Here is a 23,952-nt window from a genome sequence, read left to right as displayed (position 1 = left end):
GACAAAACATCGCACGGAATCCATCAGTGTCACGCTGCCTCAGATAACGTGCTGGGTGCTGTACATAAGGCACAACTGAATATTGCCCTGAGTCAAAGAGCTTACAGTCCAAATAACAGAAAGAAAGAAGAAAGATTGGACTGGGGAAACCCAGATGAGGGGGGGTTGTTTGTTGTTGTTATTTATTATTAGCATTAGTAATACTTTACTACAGTATCTGTCTATCATCAGTTCAACCACTAATGTTATCCAGTTGTGTTAAAACCACATCAAGTTTCAAGATCAGTGAGCACATTATGAGTATTCCTCATGGGGCATGGGTTCCCCTGGTTCAAAACAGGACAATCTGGAACTCGCAGAACAATTGCCAGCTCTGTTAATCGATTATTTCAGTCTCTTCAATGTTTAATTCTGCAGCTATTTTTATCTAGGACTCCTGGAAACTCTGAGAATAATCAGATGTGAGTCTGTTGAAAGGATGTCTGCACTGGGCTTTTTTCCTCCAAAACCTATCCCAGTATTACTAATATTAGTGCAGCTTCCCTGGAGATAGCAACACTGGGAGCTTCTGTAGACGAGGCTTCCGCAGCTACTGGTGTTTTTAACAGCATGTAATAATGGTTTTGAAATAACATTCTGAACTTTTGAAAACTATCCTGAGCTCTTGCCTATTTAGACTAGAGACTCTTTAGGGCATGGGCTATCTCTCACTGTGTTTGTAAAAGTGCCTAGCACAATGGGGTCCTCCCCTGATCTCTGTTGGGACCTCTAGACGCTACTATAATACAAATAATAAATAATAATAATTAATACCAGGCTTATCTACATTAGTGTTCCTGATGTTGCTAACACTGTTGGAGCTGCACTAGTGTTAGCAATGATGGGAGATTTTTTTTTAAAGCTTTTATTACGTGTCTCTGCATACTCAAATCAAAGCCCTGCATATGCTCAGCACATGGTTTTCACACACGGTTTTCAAAAGTTCATAACTTCTTCTTTTAAAACCATTTTTTTTTCAAATTTAACACAGATTAGCTCGTTTTCCAGATTACCTATATGTCAAGTGTGAAGATTTAACTGTTTTTGAGTTATCCGAGCTCAAAAGAAAGTCAAAATGCATCATTTAAAATGAAAAACATGTTCCCTTCACACGTAAAGAATTAGGAAAAGAGCTGAATGGAATTTCTTCAAGCTTTCGAATTAAAAAATTAAAATCTTCATCAGATTGAGAGTGAGCATGAGAAATTTCAGCCCAAAAGGTCAAATTTTGAGAAAGTTCTGAATATGAAAGGGAAAGGATTAAAATGAAATGACCAGCTCATATGAACTTTGAAACTATCACAGTGCTGTAATATGGCAACTGTAGGAACAGTTGGAAGCTGGATGATTAATCATATAATCATAGAGGTTAGTGGTGGAAAATACTTTCTAGATCATCTACTCCATTCATTTGTTCCTGACTCTATTTTCTAGTGCTTTATCCAGCCTGGGGTTAAATGTCTCAAAAGAAGGCTCTTTGCAAAGGGCCACATGTAGCAATTTATGCTGCAGTGTTACTCTGCTAAAACCACATTAGGGGTGCTGAGGAGCGGTAGCTGACCCATGGATTTACACTGGGGTGGCCAAAGTTCAGTTTATCTGAAGCAATCCCTACTAGGAGGCTTGGAAAAAGGCTGTGTAAATCACCATGTTCAGGAGAAACTGAATACACCGATATCATGGACATGTTGGATGAAGTGTCATGGATCTAAGATGGAGATTGTGATCAGTAGTACAAGCACTAGATTAGTATAAGGCATTCCAGGACCATTCTCCTGGAAATATGTTTGTATAACATTTCATCTTAAAAGAATGGAGGATCAAAGAAGTTAAAGATTGAATGACCAACCAGATCTTTGAGTTTATTCTTTCTCTCTTCCCAAGTTGTATTCACTACCACTTTGAGGCATCTAATACTTTTGCTTGACCTTAATCATTATAAAAAAACAGTAACCAAGAACGAACACATTTTATAAACTTGTTGATTTTTGAGCATAAGCAAAACAAGACAAAAGTCTTTATCTGCCCTGTTCAGGAACATTGACCCTGAAGAGAAAAAAATCTTTTTTGATCTGAGGCTTCAGAGTTCAAAATACTGCTCATTTTACATCTCCATAAACATGAAGGTCATGTACATGCCAGATTTGATATAAATCACACCCTAGTACTTAAAATGTCCATTTACTTCAAGGAATATGGGACCAAGCATTAGACTGATCTATCTATCTATCTATGCCATTTCTAATGATCCCATCATCATAACTATCATAGTATCTTGGTACTGATTGTATGGTGTGTTACACAATGCTCGCACAAAATCTTACAGCAACATAGCACAGATGAGGAGTAAAGTGGCGAGAGTATGTGGAATTATATTGATTCTATCCCAGTCCTAAAATGAAAAAGGGGAATTTCAGTAGGTGATATTAGAGAGACAAGGTGGGTGAGGTAATATCTTTTATTGGACCAACTTCTGCTGGTGAGAGAGACGAGCTTTCAAGCCACACAGAGCTCTATCCTGGGACGGACCCGGCTACAACTACACTGCATACAGTAGGTGATATGACATTCCAAAAATATACCTCCCATTACAACTTTCTTCCACCTTCCTTCACTTCCTGCTGTGCGGGCATGAAATATTTGAAGGATCCCTGAGAGCATTTCTGTAGACCAGTCAGATGGATTCAAACCAGGGTGACCCCCGCTCCATTCCTTTATTGTTGGCGGCATTTTTTGTTTTGTACACAGCGTGAGGAGGGCCTCAAATCCCACATTTTCAGTAAAAATAGACAGCAGCTATTTTCTTTAGCCAAGCAAAGGGAAACCACAGCGCTGGGTTCTTGGTCCCTACATTTTCTGGACTATGTCCTTTGAAATTGAAAGTTTCAGGTCATATACCAGACATAATGGTCTCACTCATGTTTGCTTAGTGTCCCATGGGTGGGTTTAACTCAGCCTGATTGTTAGAAATATGTTGAAGCTGAAGTCAATGCAGTTGGGGTGGGGTGGGGGGAGCAGTGGGGAAATGAAGGCTGTTGCATAAGAGAGAAAGTGTTCCTTCCAGATGATGACTTGGCAAAACTGATGCATCTGCCAGCCACATTATCAGGCTAGAAAGGCAAATTACAGACTTCAAGAGTTTGTGTGGAGGGAAGGGAGTACATTCCCGGAAAACCAAATTCTGGTCACTGTTGATCATGGATAGACAGCTTCCTGGCTTCAGTGGTAGAGAAGTCAGAAATGTTAAAAAAAGGAAATTCCTTAAGAGAAAAAAAAAAATTGAGGGTTTCTAGACCTCCTGGATCTCAAACCAGCAATGTTTTCCTTTGCTGAATCACATGGGGGATCATTTTTTTGGTATGCAGATGATGTATGAACAGTCACCAGCACTAGGAGCTTTTAAAGTGGCACTGAAGCTACAGGGCCAGAATCTCTGTGAAGGGGGCAGCAGGTACCAAATTCACATTCTGACCACCATTAGGAAGAAGGCTGGAGAAATGTGTCAGGCTGTTCGTTAAATAAACCGATCCAGTTTGGGTCAGATTGTCAGTTGACTTTGGTGCCATTGACCTTGATGGCGCTACACTGATTTGCACCACCACGATGTTCGTTCATAGACAGGAGGGGGTATCTCTTCCATCCTTCTCTCTTTGCCTTTTGCAGCCACTATTCATTCAACTTTGAACTGCTCAGGACGAGACTATCCTCTTTCTTCTCTGTCAGACCTGACTAAAGCATTGTCAATGATGTCATAGTGAAACTGCTTAATGTACATGAAGGTCCCGAAAACCAAACCCACATGAATGAGCAAATAACTATAAAATTTACTGTAGGAAATACCCAAAATGAGACTAAAAAACAGACAGATTTCATGTGAGAGTTTAATAATAATACTGCATACTTTTCATCTTAGGATCTCAAGGCACTTTACAAATCTTAATTAGCTAAACTTCATGACCCACTTCACCCCTTGCGGCAGGCGCATATGATGCCCATTCTACAGAGGGGAAAATTAAAGGTACAGAGAGGTTAAGGTTAAGGTTACACAGCAATTCATTGGTACAGTGGGAAGTACAAACCAGAAGTCCTGGCTCCTGGTCCCATGCTTTAAACACAACCCTTAAAGGGGTCCTTGATGTCCTTTCTCATAATTTAATCATCCTCATTAAAAACTCCCACAGACTTCAAGGAGAGTTTGGCCTAGTATTGCAGGATTTGACCCATGGGATGTATGTCCTAATGCTATTTCCTAATAATGGCAACTATTATGCTCCATTTCCTCAGACCTTGTCAAACTTTTGAGCACAAGTAACTATTTCATGGTGTTTTCATCAGAATGAGCAGCAGAACACCGAATGTCAGTAATCCTTAACTGCATCATGTTGTAGAACAAGCCCTCTGAAGAAGACAGCTCTCTCTTTGGTCTGGTCGACACACAGCTGATTTAACTACTTCTGTCAGAGATGTGATTTTACACCCATTATAATTATATTGGTACAGATTCCAGTGTGGATGTAATTATATCAGTATACGAGTGCTAATACCATAATAGCCTGGGAATAATCTATACCGGTATAACACCTTTATACTGGTATAGCTGTGTCCACACAAGCGATATCGGTTTCTAAACCAATATAGTTAAAGCAGTACAAAAGCTGTCTGTACACAAACACATACCTTGGGATGCTTGCAGAACAGACCTAAATAGCGATAGGAAGTGACCACTCTTACGAAGAGGGAAATCATATGTCTTGTATTTTTACCCTATAATGGGGTTTTGCAACCGATTTGTAATGGGGTACAGCAACAGTTTGGCTGTAGGACCTTGTACAAATCACTTGGGTCAAAATTTCCAAAAGTGGCTACTGATTTTGGGGGTCTCAGTTGTGGGGTACGTTGGGCCTGATTTTCAGAAACGTTGAGCCCTTGTAACTCCAAGTGAAGTACGTGACTTCAGCAGAAATGGTGCTGATGGACGCCGTTGAGGATCTGGTCCAATGAGCACTTCACCTGACTTTACAAAAAGCACCAGTACCTATTGCCTTTAGCTGTTCATCTGTCACTTTTAGCAGCTGTTTTTGTGCATTCGTTTCCCTTTTCCTAACATGATCTAAAATTAAATTGCATTTTCATTGACTCAAAAATGTACCAAACTCAGGCATCACCTGGTGAATGGTTGCTTTTGTCTCTGAACCAGGCCTTTTAGAAACTAACCAAATTCAAGTGGGAAAGAAAGAAAGATAGTTGAGTGAAACTAACCAATTTCAGAAATCAAACTGAGGCTTGGAAAGCCCCCAAATTGAGATTATATTTAGTTAATTTTAGGGGATTATCTGTGGTTACAGTTCATGCAAATTAAAAAAAAGAGCTTGTAAATTTTACATATAAAATATATTTTTTAACACGCCCTTCCCTTGTCACTCCTTCTTCTCCCCTTCCCCCACCCCAAGTAGATCACATTACGCAAGATTTGCACACAATATTTTGTGTCCAGGATGTTTTAAATCTTTTTTTTTTTAAATGACTTTTGGCTACATGTTATTTTTGTTTACATGGCAAAGCCAGCAAAATGCCTCTTGACTCGCCAATCCAGCCATTGACAAAATGGCATGGCCCAGTCAATAGGGCAATAAACTGGTGGTTAGGATGCCTGGGTTCTGTTCCTGGCTCTGCTGTGTGATCATGGACAAATCACTTCCCTTCTTTGTGCCTTGATTTCCCCATCTGTAAAATGGGGGTAAAGACACTTACCTGCCTTTGTAAAGTGCTTTGAGATCCTCCAATGAAAAGAGCTACTGTAAGTGACAGAAATGACTGGAGTCTGAATTATTACTGAAATATTTATTCATATTCATCCCTACCCCAAACAGTTTACAGTCTAAGGCAATACTACCCTGCCTCATTACAAGGCTGTGTGCTGTTCTGCTCTACAAGAGCCTAAGGAGATAGTGGGCACTCTACACCCCCAACGTGCCTCCTCTATGCAAGTATACACATAACTACGGATTCTCCAGCGCTGCCCCAAGCTGTCCCTTTGGAATTAGTGTAACCGGGACCCCCCCCAGAGCTGAGCTCGACCCCTCCCGCAGTGCAGAACACAGGAATCCTGCCTCCCCAATGTTGTGTGACAGAACCTCATTGGTTCAACTGCTAGGGGACACTCTGAGGCTGCGGGGGAGAAGGCAGGACTGGCCCCCAAGTGTTTATTTCAATGATGGGCCCAAGCCATAGAGTCCAGATCTAGATCTGAACCTTCCTCAGATTTGGAGGTGTTAGTCATAGTGTTTAGTTTTGATCCATTACAGACACTGGGGGGGAGCAGCCAAAAAGTTCTGACCCAGATTCAGATCCAAACTTCTGCCACAAAAATATCTGCATGTAGGAGTCAGGGTGTGCAAGGAATGTATCCCTTTACCCTAAGGAAAGCAGGGCTGGACAGTGGATGGAGGGATGTCCCCTTTCCCAAGGCTCATGTGCTAAGAACCAGGATCACGGACTTACGGTACCATAGTAATAAACCATGGCGAAGAATAGTTGAAGAGAGAAAAGGGCAAATAAACAACAAATATCCACACTGCGAGACCCACACATTATGATATTTTTAAATTAAAGCTTGTATTTAAACCTACCCTGCTGCTCACTGTCCCAATGGACTCAGAGCCTGACACTAAGCAGAGCACTGCAGGCCAGCTTCAGAGCTGGTGTCAGTGGGTGGGACTCAGAGGAAGCCAAGAATCTGGTCTAGATTTGGTTCCATGCCTTTTAGTGTGGACACTATTCACGGAGGGGAGGGGTGTGGATGTGGCTCTGTGTGTGTGTATCTGTGTAGGTGTGTAGTGGCTGCAAGGCGATGGGGGCAGGGCAGGAAGAAAGAGCCCTACTCCTTTCTCCCAGCTGCACAGCACCGGGACTGCTAATCCCTTATTAACAGGGGCTGGACAGAACAACTACAGGCGATCTGAACTAAAGGCAAATCCCACACCCTCCAGCCAATAAACCTTTACACTAAGCTTGCTAGCTATACTCAGTGCACCCATGGAGTAACTGACAGGGAAAATCTTGTGTTGACCCTGGAATGGCTTCCTAGAGTGGAAGAGTGTGAACTGGAGGGTCCAGATTTAGCTCTGATTTACATCCCACCAATTTCAGTGAGGTTTCACAGGGTATCAATCAATGCAATATTTAGCCCCACGTCAGCTTCTTCCTGGGAGCGGAGGAGATCTGAGTTCCTCTAGCAGAATGAAGGTTAGTGACTGCTCCACCTTTGCATACATGGAAGTGCTGTGCACTGCAGACTTGCAGGTCTGAAACCTAAGGGACTGTCCCAAGGATCACCGAATAGCTTTGCTGTCACCCTGCCGTTCTGCAGCAGGATGCCAACCACTACTCATTGTGTACTTCCCCGTCCATCCTGACCCTGTGAAGTGAGGGGACACATCCAACTCTCCCTGCTCAAACACAGCCCCTGTCACAGATCAAAGGGAGAGGAATATCACTGGGCCCTTCTCTAATGCCTTCCATCCAAAGATTTACAAACACTAGTGAGTTAAGTCTCACTACACCCTTTGCAAAGTAGATATTATATCCCCATTTTACAGATGGAGAAACTGAGGCACAGAGAAGCAACGTAACTTGTCCAAGGCCACACAAGGAGTCAGCGGCATAGGTGGGAATAGAAGCTTAGACTCTTCTGATGCTAATCCCCTCTGCTAAACCCTAGACCACATTCCATAAGACGAATGCCCTTCCCTACAAATGCAGACTTCATTGTATCACTTTCCATTATCATTTCCAAGATATCCACAATAAAAGACAATATATATGCATCTCTACTAGCAAATTTCTTGTCATTACATATAATCCTATAAATAAATCTGCTGTTACATTAATTAACATACTAATGAAATAAGCTCCCTGAATGTATACACACATCTCACTTACATCTGTGCAGAGCTTCAGTGAAGAGACTCCAGATTTACACCGGTGCAAATGACACCATAATTCGGCCTTATACATTAGCCATTTCATCTAGTATGGAGCATACCACTGCATACTTGTTCTGAGTTTCGATGTCCCATAAGATTGCCTGTTACATCCCCCAGCAATGAGCTTCACACAGGGAGCCTGATTCTCCATTGCCCTATACCTTCTTTAGTCATTTACACCAGTGCAAAGAAGATGTAAAATGCTACCGTTCTGATGTGACCACACTACCCCGGGGCAATGGAGAATCGGATCCACTGAACTGTGACGTGCAGGTTGGGCTGCTAGCAGGATATTGTCTGTAGCAATTAAGTGGCAAGTTTCCTTCCCGCTGTAAACTGACAAACCCATAGGTGCCTGTGAATAGGCATGAGTGCATCTTGATTTATTTTTGTAGCAGAGTATATTTATTTGTAAGATGAACTGACAGACCATGTCCCCAAAACAAGTGCTAACATCTGCAATAGTGAGCACCATGCTGGGCAGGCTGGCTCCTTGGCTCAGCTGACCAGATCGCTCCAATAGGATAATCAAAGATGTGCTTTGTTTTATAAGGGGTGAGGGGGGAAGTATAGCTGGGGGGAGGGGGGAAGTATAGCTCAGTGGTTTGAGCATTGGCCTGCTAAACCCAGGCTTGTGAGTTCAATCCTTCAGGGGGCCATTTAGGGATCTGAGGCAGAAATTGGGGATTGGTCCTGCTTTGAGCAGAGGGTTGGACTAAACGACCTCTTGAGGTCCCTTCCAACCCTGATATTCCGGGGGGGGGGGAGGGATAGCTCAGTGGTTTGAACATTGGCCTGTTAACCTAGGGTTGTGAATTCAATCCTTGAGGGGGCCATTTAGGGATTTGGGGCAAAAATTGGGGATTGGTCCTGCTTTGAGCAGGGGGTGGGACCAGATGACCTCCTGAGGTCCCTTCCAACCCTGATATTCTATGATCTAGGGAACTTCATGCTGTACATTAGCTTTTTCCCAGTAAAAGTCTCTGTTGTTACTACCCATGCAACTCCACCTGGGAGCAGTGGTGGGAGCCCTACACTAGTGTCGGCTAGTGCTCGCCCGTCACCCACAGCAAATCCAGGCAACACAGGTGTTAAAACATGGGCATCCAGTGGCAACTGGTCTTCGGTGGGGTTCCCACCATTGCTGCAGCTACTGAAGCTGTGAGAAGTATTAGGGGGGAAAGGATAGTGTAATAACCGCACCTCGCGCCTAGATAGCGCTTTCCAAAGGAGTTCAGTATGATTATCCCCATTTTACAGAAGGGGAAACCGAGGCTAACACCACCCAGCAGCAGAACCCAGACTAGAAGCCAGGTCTCTTGAAGCCCACTCCAGTGCTCTAACCACTAGGCAACAGTGAACAGGTGAGATCGCAGCTGAATCACAGCTCAGTGCTCTGAGGAAGCAGGGCAGGGGCAGCATCATACTGGAGGGTCCCGCTCAGATGTGTTCTCATGGGCTCAGTCCTCATGCAGGGTTTATACCACAGATCTCTGCCCCATGCCCTACTCCGGGCAATGATCGTTTGCATATGTTTTCCACTGCTCTGATTTGCGGCTGTAAAGCTGCTGAGCCGTCACTCTAGATCCATACAGGTAATTTCCCATTACGGGGCAAATGACAGCTCAGCCAAGGGGACCATTTTGAAAAGGAAAGTACAGTTGTTGGCCCCCCACTCTGCTGCTCTGGTAAGGAAGCCTCTCAGCCCTGTGTCCTCTTTGCCAGCCCGAGTCCAGACCTGAATCAGTGATAAGCGCAGAACTCCCACCCTTCACAAGCATCAGAGCTGCTGGTTATCTACACAGCCTCAGCGCAGGCAACAGGGACAGTGCTTTTCAGGCCTACCAAGAGCTTTATGTTAGAATAAAAGTGTCCCCTCCCTCCCAACAGGCTTGATCCAAAGCCCACTGAAGTCAACAGAAAGATGCCCACTGAGCTGAATGGATCAGCCACGACAGATTCTGAATCAGTACCAAGATCTCCAGAGCAATTCAAAGCCATGGGCATGGCTCACGGGAGAGAAAGAATAGAACATTATCCAGTGCATTATGGCAAATGATAGAAACTGAGTGGGTGGGTAGATGCAATGGGTAGTGAGTGAAAGAAAAAGCATGCAGAGTACTCAGCACATTGCTGAGATGAATTGCATTGCTCTGCTCATTCGGTAACCAATGTGTGAGGCTCAGCTGGCGAGGTTACATGAGGAAATGGCCCCATCAGGCCCGGCAGGGAGCTTTCATTTCCCAGGCTGAAGTCTGAATGGCCCACAAGATGGAAAGCAGAAATAGAGATTTTTGTTTCCCACACCCAGGTTCCAACAGCATGTCAGAGGCGCTGGGGTCTTTCATACTAAGGATCTGGGTGCAAATGTCAAGCCAGGGAGCAGCACAAAGGATTTTAACCTCCAAACCCCGGCCAGATAACAAAAAATTGGAGAGACAAACGCATACACTCGTAAAAAGAGGAAGAGAGATAAAAGGGGGAAGGTAGAACAGAGAAGCTAGGCCAAGGGCTAGAGTTTTTAAAGGAACTCAACATCCAGCAACTCCCATTGTTCTCAAAGGGGGGAAGAAGTGGGTTCACAATTTTATTTTATGTTTATTTATTACACTTCTGAACAATTGAGGCGCTAATCATTTAGTAATGGATGTGATATCTAGGGAAAAGCTCGTCCAGATTCCTGACCAGATCCTTGGAAGGACAAAGGCGTAAGAAAGATTTCAGTCTTAGCAGAAGAGACTAGCCCCCAAGTGACCAGCACTAGCCTCAAAACATTCTAGAATGATTTCCAGACTGAGCAACCTAGCCTCTCTGGTATGGGCAAAAGTGGCGTTGCCCTCTGTCTGGGTTTTAAACCCACTCATGCAGAAGGTGGGGACAGTCTCTGAATACGAGTCTGAGTGATCCAATCTAATATATGAAATGGCAGTCGCATTATCTGCTGCCAATAGCAGGGGTAAATTCAAGTCTCTGACCGATCTCAGTTGGATTGGGGGAGACTGGTTGGGTTACAGGGTTGTCATGCCTCATCTCAGGCAGCTACTCTGGAGTTATGGAGTGACCCAAGGCCCTTTCTTGCTTTTCTAGCCAAGGGAAGATGCATTATGGATTGTTGCAGAGAGGAAGGAAAGACAGGAGAGGAAAGGAGAATATAAACAGTTTGAGGATGGATAGAGAAGCCATTCAACGAACCCATATCACTTCTTCAATATCTTGCGCCCCTGCTTTGGAGATTAGGGGCCGTTGCATACAGACGGACAAGGGGAGCAGGCGTGACCCCCAGATAGGGGGCTCCTGAGGAGTCTGTTGCTCAAGGAGCTTTTCAGAACTCAGCTCTTTGGGCTTGACTCTCCTCTCACCTACAACAGTGTAAATCAGGAGCAGCTCCACTGAAGACAATGGAGATGCCCTGGGGTAAGCGAGAGGAGAATTAGGCCCTCCCACTGCACTCGGGTAGGGAAACACTCTTTCTGCATCAGTAGCAAATTGCTGTGCAATAAACTGAGTCTAGAAAACCCTCCCCCCGCCTCAAGGCCTGGGCCTCCCCGGTGAAATCCGTTGGCTCACTTGGCTCTGCTGAAGGGCATCAATGCTTCACTTGCTATTTTGGACAGAGCCTTTTTCCTGTGGTCACGCTCCGTGGCCGAGGAGCCACACACGTGTGCAGTAACCACTTGGTGCCTGGTTCAAAACACAGATGTTTCGTTACTTGGGGGAAGAGGGGGTCAGTCAATCAATCCCCTCTGGTACGTACAGCGCCCGCGAGCACTTCCTAATATAGAAGCAAGGATCAAGCTAACAAGCTAATGGGCCAAGCAGAGTTAAAGACACGAGGCCTTGATCTTGCTTCCATTGGAGCAAAACTCCTAACGAGCTTCAGTGGAAGCAGGATTGGGCCCTCAAGTGACATTCTGTTCCACAGAATCCCCACTTTGCTGGAGTCTGTAGGAAAAGAAAGGTAGATCTGGGCATTATTAGCAAACTGCTTGGTCTGGGCAGGTCATAAAGGCTTCCCAGTGAGAACAAACGCAGTAACTGGGCAATGTTTTCCATTTCTTATTCAATTGCAATAATATTCCCACATAGCTGTTCTCTGTGCATGAGCCTAAACATGACCTTTACATATCTGACAGTGGAGAGACACAGTGGGTGAGTTAATGTCTTCTATTGGGCCAACTTCTGTTGGTGAGAAAGACAAGCTTTCCAGCTTACACCGAGCTCTTCCTCGGATCTGGGAATGGTACTCCGAGCATCACAGCTAAAGGCAGGGTGGGACAGATTATTTAGTGTAAGTAGTTAGCACATATTCTAAGAGATCATTCAACATAGAGTGGTCCAATAAAAGAATTTTATTGCCCAAATTCTGATGGCAGCTTCCACGGGGTCTCATAAGGAGATCCTGGATGTCCTTTCCCAAAAGAACAACAGATTATGTCTGTGGCTAACATGGCTACAACTACGTGTGTATTTGACAGTGAAAAGCCAGCCCTGATTCCTTTCAAGCCTATGAGGCCAAATGATGAAATTTCTAAGCAAGATTAATAAAGAGACACAGGTCATTTTTATATGGATACCAAGAATTTCCAGAGTTATCATAATGAATTATAAGATTGATAGAAGGGATATTAAACCTCATGCTTCAGGGCTCACCCAATCGCCAACTATTAGAAAATTAGGGAGAGTGCTCATGTGGGGACTGATTATAGCATGGTGCTTATTGCGGGATTCTTACACATTCCTCTGAAGCACCTGTTATTGGACACTGCCAGATACAGGATATTGGACTAGATGGACTTTGGGTCTGACCCACCTCCTACACTCCTAATTCCTTTAGCAAACCTCCTAGTGGGAGCACAAGAAGCACTGAGAGTGCCTGATAAATAATATTTCCAAGAGTGGAACTATCTATGTCCACAATAGAAGAAGAAAGAAATGTTGGTTAGTGGTTAGAGCAAGAAACTAGGAGTCAGGACTCCTGGGTTCTTTTCCCAGTTCTGCTGGTGACTTGTTCTGTAGCCTAGGGCAGGTCACGTAACTGCTGCATGCCTCAGTTTACCATATGTAAAATGGCAGTAATGGTGAAAATTCAGCTCTCGGGAAGCAGACACATCTCCACTGAAGTCAATGAGTTGCTCTCACTTGTACCAGGGTGAGTTTGTGTAACTCAATGGCATTCCAGCCAATCATATTGCAGTTACTTACCCCATCTGTCTGATTAATATGTACATACCTCACAGGAGGGTTATGTGTGCATTAATTAATATGTTAAAACACTCTAAGATGCTACAAGTGTTTTAAAATCCTCAGATAAAAGCCAAAATCCAAAGTATTATTGATTCTCATCTCATCAAAACATATCAATCTTGTGGTCAAAAGGATCTAATAATTATCCATGAAAACGATATTCTGCTATGGAATGGCTCAGATAAGGCTTGTGGAAAGTAAACTAGTAATTAACAAATAATCAGTATAAGTTATTATTATTATTTGTATTACAGTGGTGCCTGGAGGCCCCAACCACGCTCATGGCCCCATTGTGTTACATGCTGTACACAGGCATAGTAAGACATAGTCCCTGCCCTGAAGAACTGACAGTCTAAACAGACAACACAGAGGAGGATCAGAGGAGAGACTGAAGCACAGAGAGGGGAAGTGACTTGGCTAAGGTCACACAGCAGGTCAGTGGCAGAACTGGGAACAGAACCTTTGACCTTGTCTACACTTAAAAAAGTTTTGCAGGCATAGTTAACGTGGCAAAACTTCCCTAGTATGTATGCAGTTATACCAGTATGCAAGGGTTTATAGTGGTACACCTTATGCATGATTCAGTGAAGATATCCCAGTATAAAGCACCTTGTACCAGTACAACTGCATCCACACTAGGGCTTTTACCAGCGTAACTATGTCAGCAAAAAAAACCACACCCTTCATCAACATAGTTATCCAGTAAAACTTTTTTAGACCAGGCCTATGTGTTCTGAGACACACCCTAAGAGATTGATATCAGTGATAAAGAAAAAGCTCATTACCATGTGAGGTGTGGGACTGAGGGTTACTGCAATTAACGAGTATAAAAGGAAATCAGAGCTGGGTCACTGGAGCCTAAAGGGAAGAAAAAACAAGCCAGGGGCGGAAAAAATCCTGCAACCCCCACAAAGATAACAATCGAGTGCCACACCTCGGCTGACCTCAGCTCACTCTCATTGCATGGCTACTGAAACTGCAACTTGACAAACTGGCAGGGTGGGGCTCTAAGCAAACTTCACATCTGTAAAGAGGATCCTTCACTGACTCCGCCCATCCCTCAACAACAGCTGGAAACAGCATGTGCAAAAAACCCCACAGCAAAACAAGAAAACTTCAGAGAGGATGTTTTTCTCCAAAGACCCTGGGAAGGGGTTTTATTTTTCTACCTAAAAATAAAGTAGAAACATTCCATCTGTTGCTCTCTCTCTCTTTGTTTATCTCTGTGCCACACACTGTCCCTTGTGGTACAGAAGAGACAGGATTTGGCTGGGATGAATATAAAGGGGATTTTGTATTGAGGCTGCTGGACACAAACATACCTTCTCTGTCTCTAGCTCCCTGACATCAGGTTTCCCTAAGTCATAGCATGGATACACTGGCCAGGGAATGGGCTGTTAACTACACGGCACCTGCATATGCACAAGGGCTGAAATGCAGATGAACTGGGAGGCACAATTCTGGTGTGTACATATGGAAGAAGGCAAGATGCTACAGGCTGCTCAGAGAGACAACCCCCGACGCCCCCCGCACACTGTCAGATCTGCAACCGCTTTTTCCATAGCTCAACAAATTACACAGATACTTACATGAGAGACTTGCAGGGGCTGCAGATGCTGCTATGACCCTATAGTAGCAGCGACAGAAAAGCCATGTCTGTGCCCCATGCCCTGGATTCCGCCCACAGCCAATGTATACCTCCCCTGTGCAATGTCCTTTTACTAGAGCTTTGCATTTGGCCTTCTCTTTCCCTCTCCCGTTCTTTATTTTATTACTCCTGTGTGGGTCTTTAGGAGATGTTTGCAGATGGTGGCCTGAAGTTTCAAAGCCTAATCAATGCATCCCAGCTTCTGCATTATCGGAGCTCTCAGAGGACGCCCTGCGACACACGTCCATGCCAGAAAGGTCAGAGATAAGTAAAAGGTCCTTTTGTGCTCCAGCTTCCCCGCCTGCAGTTTGTTGTCCGGGTTTCTTAGAATCTCTCTCCTTTTGAAAGAAAAAAAAACAACTTCATGTTGACAGCGACAGATAGTGCTTCAATCGGCATCTGGCGCTCTGCTTCATAACGCCCTGGGAGCCTCGCCTGCAAAGCGCAGGCAGGGCCCTGTCTGTAAGGATGGCTTTATTCTCAATGCAAAGGGCAAGAGGCCCTTGTGGCTGGCTGCATCTTCAAAGGTGGTCGAGCAATCAAAGTTGCATGTGAACTAGGTGACTGGCTTGTCTGTGAAAATTTGCACGTTCACAAGATGGCTTGTGCCCTGGAACTACGCCCCTAGCACTGCAGAGCTGAAATGTAATGCAGTAGCCCACACAAATGTGCTACGTATGTTGCACGTCTGCATGAGAGTATATTAACAAACGAGGCTTCAGACAGTGTGAAACACACCCCTGCAAGGAGCCATCACAACGCCTATGCACCGCCAAAGCATCCCTTCAGTCCTCCAAATAGAGCTTAAGCGGTATGTAGGCTGTGAGCTGGCCCTTTGCACTCACCCCACAGTCAGTTAGCCAAAGAAGTTTCATAACATGGAATGCCTTTGGTGAGAGCTGCTCCCGACATGTATTGTGTGACGAATAAACTTGTGATTAAGATTAAATTATCAGTGTAATGAAGTGACCTGCCCCTTTGCCAGCCAACCTGATCCTATTAGGCCTGTCCACTACAGATGCAATGGGGTGTGTGTATGATAGAACCAGCTGAGTCTGGAGGTGCTGATTCCCCTATAAAGAGCAGCAGAAAGCAACCAGAGAAGGGGATGCTCAGGGAGTTAGGACATGTCTACACTTGGAGCTGTAATTCCCAGCTGGAGGAGACATAGCTCTGCTAGCATTCTAAAAACAGAGTACAGCTGCAGCAGCTGGAGGGGATAGTAGTTTTGTGTGTGTGTGTGTGTGTGTGAGTGTGTGTGCACACGCACGCACACTCACACCACTGCCACTGCACTCTATTTTTAGCATGCTACCTCTGACTGAGCTAGCTCAGGGTGGTCTCCTCCAGCTGGGAATCCCACCCCCAGCTCGAAGAGTAGGCCGACCAAAGCAGGGAATGGCTGCTGGGGGCGAGCAGACTCAAGCAGGAAAACCCAAGTCTTCGGCGAGATGGCTGGAGGCAGGGAAGGCCCAGGAGGCCCCTGGTGGGAAAGATGGGTAGTATGGACATGCTGCAGATCTGAGACCTTTATTTTGGGAATACTTTTTTGTTGGGAGGGGTGTGACTGAGCCAGAGAAGAGCTGTTTGATTTAAGGGGCTCTGAGCTGAAGAAGAGGGAAAATGAGGCAGGGGACCTGCAGAGTGACCTCAGGCCCTGGGAAGTGGCTGGCCTCTTAACAATCAGCAGATAATTACCAAGTGCTAATTATTAATTAGATAGCAACCCCAGCATGTTAAGCACTGGACATCTTGTACAATGATACAAATTGCTCAATCCATTTTGTTGGATTAATTTTGCAACCCACTTGCCCTGTCCATAACAATCTAGAACATTGTTATGGCTCAGAGAGGTAACTTCTGGCGCGGGTTTCTATGGCTGTGACATGGCTAGTGGCTTTTTCTCTCTCTGACATAACAACAAGCAGGAAATGTCCAGTTATGGGTTTGGGAGGGCGGGCAGGACGCATTAATGTTCATTTGCTAATGTCTCTGATATTTTTAATCGGTGACAAGTTATAAATTAATTGGACGTAAGCAGTAAGGAAGCAAAATCTGCATTAACTGAGTTGCAGAGATATGGGGGAGAGGCATTTTTCAATAGTGGTCAACTTTTGGTCTAGCCATGCTTTCACAGCAGTTACTGGGAATTTGACCATTGACTTCAGAGTCACGCCAACACTGAGTGCTCTTGCAAATCACACATGTGTGGTTGAAGGCAGATGAATTAGTTAATGTAGATCTCCATCCACCAGGTAGTGCAATTATTATGATGTGGTGACAGCACCAGAGAACATTTGGGATGAACTTCACATTTGAGAGACAGTTTGAGAAGTGGAACAAACCTGAGGTGTGGTTTACACTAGGAACTTATGTCGCTATAACTACGTCACTTGGGGGTGTGGAAAATAGACAGCCCTGAGCGATACAGTTATACTGACCTACCCCCCCGGTGTAGACAGCACTATGTCGACGGGAGAGCTTCTCCCATCGACACAGCCGCCGCCTCTTGGGGAAGTGGAATACCTACGCCAACCGGAGAAGCTCTCCCACGGGCATAGGTAGTGTCTTTACAAAACGCTACAGTAACACAGCTGCACCACGGCAGTGCTGGAAGGATAGACAAGCCTGAGGTGCCCCTATAATTTCTTTTGTATGACCTTTCTTGTCTCAGCATGGGTGGGAATGATGCTAATGGGAGTGATGATCACGAATTAATAGACCAGCTACATCCCTTTGTGTTCAGACATCATTAGAATTTAGTGGTAAGGGGGAGGCAGTCTGCAATCAGATCACTTCCTTACTTTGCCACTGACCTGCTGCATTACCTTGGTCAAGTCAGTTAGGCTCAAATCCTCAGCAGTATTTAGGCACCTCATTCCCACTGAAATCAGTTGGAGTTAAGCCCCTAAATACCTTGGAGGATGTGGGCCTTCCTCGCTCTCTGTCTCAGTTTCCTTATCTGAAAAGTATTTTGAGATCTGTGGATGGAAATACAATAATACCTGGCTTTTTTAAGAGCTAAGTATTATTTACATTTGTGGGTTATTAATTTCCAAGTGCAGTATAAATACAAGTTGCTTACGTCTTTAGTGGAAAGAGTCAAAGGCATCCAGCATTGGTCTATGAATCCTTTATCCACTCTTCCTCCCTACATTCCTCCTGTAGTTTCCATTGGAAAAGCCTCTTATATTGTATTGCCGTGAACTCTTCAACAACTGCCACTTTTTATTCCCGTTACAGTTTTCACAGTGGACGAAGAGAGCACCGTGTACAGTTTGTGCTTCATTGTGTTGAGCTGCTCGAGTGCTTTGGGATACAAATTGAATTGTGCAAAGGTGACAGATAATTACAAAACACTATGTTTTATTTAGTGAGAAGATTACTCATATGGTTTTGTTCGTTATAGTGGTGATAAGCTTAAAAAGGACATTACACAAAATAATGCAGAAACAATAGGGGAAATCAGCATATATAAAAGGAAAACAGTCTTGCTACACAAAGCCCCATCATCATACCACACAGTGGGCTAAATGCACACTGGAACCCCAACCCTTTGAGTCAAGTGACACTGCCAGTTACCCACAGGCAGATAATATGAGAGGAAGGATGGTCCTGTGGCCTAGACTGGGACTCAGGAAATTGGGGTTCAAATCCCAACTCTGTCTCAGGCTCCCTGTGTAAATTAAATAATCTCTCTGTGCCTCAATTACCCATCTGTAAAATAGACATCATCCTATCTGATATATTTCTTCTGCCCTTTGTCTGTTTAGATTGGAATTTCTTCTGGGGACTCTCTCTTACTATGGGTATGTGCAGCACTTTGCACAATGAGACCCAGATCTTGGCTGAGGCTTCTAGATGTGACTGCAATTTAAATCATTAATAACAACATATCTCTCAAAGTTTGATGTCTGCAGTCTGTAAGCTTGGCTGGTGAAATCCTGTGGAGTTTCTAATCTCAACAGCAGAAAGCCTTTTCTGCAGAGAGTAGATTTTTGCATATTCTTGCCAGAGCAACCAATCCCCACCTTCTTCAGTACCCTTAGGAAACAAAATGGCCCCAACAACAGTTGGATAATCAAGGTTTGATTATCCTTGAATTGTTTCAGCTTCAGCCTTATATCAGATGCAATAGTAAGTCTGAAAGGTAGGACACAGATACTCATCTAAATGTCATCTATAAGCACATACTCATCAAGTCAGAGACCTCCTGAAAGACCAACCACGTGTTTTGGAAACCCCCAATAAGTCATTCCACCAAGAGATGATTCGGTTTAGACACGCTGGTTTACTCAGATCATTATACTAATTTGATATGTCAATGGACAGTGTATTTCCATTTTCAGGCATACTCTTTGTTAACTACCTTCCTTCATAAGTAGTTTATAAGCCCTCCAGGGCAGGAAGATCTCTTCCTATGTGTTTGTGTAGCACCTACCACAGCAGGGCCCTGATCCTGACTAAGGCTTTTGCGAGCTACCGGCAATATAAAAAAGAAGAAATATTAATGCATTGTTGGGTTTTTTTACACCCAATGGCCACCAGACTCTCAGATGGGTTTTGCTTGATACAATTTTGTCATTTCTTTTTAGCCTGTGGCTTTTGGACCAGATCCTCATCTGCTGCAAATCTGTGGGGCTTTGTTGACTTCAGCAGGAGCGAATGCCCAGCGCGTCTCAAAATCCAGCCCAAATCAGAAAATGTGGGCTTCAGTGAATGAATCCCAGCAAGCACAAAGAGCTGAGTTTGCTTTTCAGTGTCCCATGCCTAATTGTGAGTGCCTTTGTTTGCTAGCAGCAGATAGTCAATACAAATAAGACACAGAAGAGGAAGACCCTGGGCCAAAATCTGCTGTCAGTTCTACCCAGGCAACACCACTAATCTCAACTGGTGTGTATAACTTTTAAAAGAATTCAACTCACTTGGCCCCAGAATATGCAAACCTATTTTTACCACCCGTTAGCCCAGGGCCGGTGATTATATTATAGCTACACATAACTGTTTGTTTACTTCCTGCAGGGTGTAAATGAAGAAATGGAAAATAAATGCTCAATAACGATTAACTCAGTTCACCTGCACAGATTGATGGTTGGGTGCACAGCTGACAACTGCTGTGGTGCCCTACACACAAATAGCTTTCTACTCCCCTTCTCCCATCACTTTTTGCATGTGCAAATCTGGCTCACCCAAGACCTTGCACAAGCAGCTACGGGCTGGAGGAAGATGTATCTGGCTGCACACACTGATGCTTCTTTAAACTAGGTTTGCAGACTACTGCTTTGGAGGTGCTAAGCAAATGCAGCATCTTGAAAATTGAGTTTGCGTTGGCTGTCCTGAGCCACCAAAGGGGTTTATTTAGGTCTGGCTGAGGTGCATTCTTTTTTATCAATTCAGTCTGTGCTCAGATCATAGAGAATTTTAAAGAGATTCAACAATATTGGCAAAGGCAAACACCAAATGCAATGGAGGAGAGGTAAGTGACCGAAACACAATAGTATGAAACGTTGCGCAAAACATATAAATATATAGGCCTACATGAACTCACATATCAGTGTACAGTATAAGATCTTTCTAATCCTTCTTATGGCACGTCAGCTTCTGACATGCAGGGATCAGGTAAGTGTGACTGGCTGTACATAATGCCTGTATCTTTCCGCAACAGATTTTGCAGAGATAATGGTCAGGTTCTCAAATAGCGCTGGGCAAATAACACAGTTTTGGTTTTCTGGCCATTTGAAAAACTTGAAAAGGAAAAATAAATTTCAGGCTGAACCACAACCACTGTTTTTCAAAATTTTTGGCCAATCAAAAAGTTAAAAAAAAAAAATCCATTCTGGGTAAAAACAAGCAAACACATTTCATTTCAGTTTTGAGCGTTTTTAATCAAAAATTAAAATAAAATAAAAGGAAATTTCAACCCAAAATATCAAAACATTTCCTTTCAAAAATGTCAGAATAAAATGTTTTGAATTTTTTCAGAATTTTTGCTTTAGGTTTTTTTCACTATTTGGTGAATTCGACACGCATCTGCAAACCGCGTTGGTGCTGCTGACTCTCCATTGTTCACCGAACAAAAGCTTAGTATGAAAACTTTCACCGAGTTCTACTCACTGATTTTTTGGAACATGCACGTTGGCAAATGACCAGCAAAGGGGAGGGGGAAGAAGGAAGTTCCATGAAACGCAGGTCTCTGGTATTAGTGTGATCGATATATATGGCACTGGTACCTAGAGACCCCAGGCAGGATCAGGGATCCACTGTGCTATTCCCCTCCCTGGTTCTACTTGCATTGTTTAATTTATTGGGGAGCCAGACTGGCCAATATTGGGGTTACAGGGTACCCCCTCTGCATGGATACACCCTTCCCACATGGAAATTAGGGGGTCAGGTGCCTCAGTAGCACCACAGACTCCAACAGGACTGGGACTGCAGGAGGTGACATGCATACTTGCCTCGAAGCCACATGGAAGAGCTGACATGCTGAGGAGGATTCTGGCAAAGCCCTGAAGTGCCAGCCACTGGCAGAATAATTTGGGGAAATGTCCACAAAGGGGCCCCAGCTGGGTTTTCTGCTTTCCTGGGGTTATTCCCAAGAAAGTGGTTGATCCCGGCCTTGGCGGTTAATGAAATTAAATATACCAGACCAATAAAGGCCAGAGCTTTCATCTTATCCTTTCACTGGCTTGGTGAAATCTAAACAGGGTTGGTTTGAAAGGTACTTTCCACAAGCCTTCCCTCCACCTGCGCTTGCTTATTCCCTTCCTTCCCTAAAGTAAGTGTGAGAGTGTGTGTGTGTCCACATATTTGAGTTTAGGATTAATTAGTCATTTTTTAATTAAAAACTCTCCCAGAGCAAAGACCCAGCAGTGCTTCTCTGTGAGGGAGCAATCCAAAGCATGCGTACGTCACTGAATCTCTGGGCAGGTGCACATTTATGTTTCCGTGCCTGCAAAGTGCCAGTTGAAGGCAATGGCAACTGTGGCTGCACAATTCATTGCATGATGGAGCCCATAAGGTGTGGACATATTGCATGTCGCCACTCGCATGTATAATGCTGGCCTGCAAGCCCACCACAAAGACAATTTAGCTCTTGTCTGTTCCTGAGATTAGCCCTGATTCAGCCACCAGTAGCCTGCTAATAATGTAAACCCTATGAGTAGCCAAGGAAAGATGCAATTTGTACCAATTGAGCTTACTGTCTGGTTGAGCCTTACGGGTGCAAATAGCGGCATTGTCTGACTGCACTAAGAGTTTGAACCAGTGCAGCTACATCAGTCGCTGGTTATTGATGGCTTATTCCCAAGTATAGACAGTGCTAGAAGATAGGCAATACTGCTACTAACTAAAGGCTAGGTTATGTCATGTGCAGGTGCATCGGGGACAGAATTCAAGGATCCAATAAAGGGTGTAGCAATGAGTGCTGGAACATGTGCTCGCCCATCCGCCTGCTCTTGCTCCCATTTAAGTTCATGTTTTTGAGACTCCCATGTGGGTGCTATGTTAGTAATAAAGAATGACAGAGCTTGCAAAGGGCCCAGGCGGCAGACCTGCACCAGCTCCCACTTCTGCTCTCAAATAGGAAGTTGATAAACCTCACTCAGTTGCAAAAAGAAAATCAGATTTCAAAACCTTTCTGAAAAGGGCTCCAAACCTCCCAGCCTTCCTCTCGTTAACCCTTTCATGAGGCCAACCTCCTCCCAGCTGCACCTGAGCGCTGGCGAGCGGCCGGGCCTGGGTGACATCCGACACCCCTGCGCTGTCTTGCTCAGATCTTTGGCTTTTTTTTTTTCCGAGCCGTTGCTTATTTTCTCTCGTAACGTTGCTTTTATCTCGGGGCCTATCGCATGTCAAATCTGCTTTCATCAATAATCAGGTTGGGGGTGGGAGGGAGGAAAAACTGCTGTCTCAGTTAACATGCATGCACACACACACAAAAGTAACAAGAAAGTAGAAACCTGATGCCACTGTAACCGATCGCATGGCAAAATTTGTCACCTTTTGAGTTACACATGCTCGACCCCTGGCAGGTAGATCCCAAACATGTAGGGCAGCCTGGTTTTTATCAGCATTTATCTCCCCACCCCGAAACCCCAATTCTGAGATGCACGTCCTGAGCCATACATCTCAGGAAGGAATGGTTTTAAGCTGCCGTTGAGCCTTCCATACGTTGGGCCTGTCCACCTGCTGGCATAATTTAGAGGAGCCCCAGTGGCTTCTCTAACTTACCTTATGGTAAGTATCTCCCTATGGATAGCTCCATCAGATGAGAATAGTCAGAGTGTAGTTCTCTCTGGCCACATTCCCTCCAGCTCCCGACATGCCTCTATCACCTGGCACTGTCAAGAGGACACGACATAGAGCTTTTATGCTAGACTAATGCTGCAAAATTTCCCATCACTGTGGGAATCTGATAATAGAGGGTTCTTCAATCTAGCTGATGAAGGTATAACAAGATCCAATGGCTTGAAGTTGAAGCTAGACAAATTCAGACTAGAAATAAGGCGCAAATTTTTAAGAGAGGATATTTAGCCATCAGAACGACTTACCAAGGGTCGTGGTGGATTCTCCTTCACTCTCAAGTTTTACCTCAAGATTGGATGAACATAACATAAGAACACAAAACGGCCATGCCGGGTCAGACCAAGGGTCCATCTAGCCCAGTATCCTGTCTTCCGACAATAGCCAATGCCAGGTGCCCCAGAGGGAATGAACAGACCAGGGAATCATCAAGTGATCCACTCCCTGTCGCTCATTTCCAGCTTCTGGCAAACTATGGTTTTCTAAAAGACAAGCTCTAGTTCAAACAAGAATGAATGCAAGGAAGTCCTATGGACTGTCTTATGCAGGTGGTAAAACTAGATGACTACAAAAGTCCGATCTGATTGTATAATCTATGAATTGGGGGAGACATGCCTAGGTTCCAGCCCACTTATATTGACAGTGTGATATAAACGGCTCGATCATGGTTCACAATATGGTCTGGGTTGTTCTTGCTAGACAGTGCTATGGAGTTATGATAACACTGCAACTGGT

The sequence above is a fragment of the Eretmochelys imbricata genome, chromosome 21, assembly GCF_965152235.1.
Source record: "Eretmochelys imbricata isolate rEreImb1 chromosome 21, rEreImb1.hap1, whole genome shotgun sequence".
NCBI lineage: Eukaryota > Metazoa > Chordata > Testudines > Cheloniidae > Eretmochelys > Eretmochelys imbricata.
Note: the sequence above shows the minus strand (reverse complement) of the source record.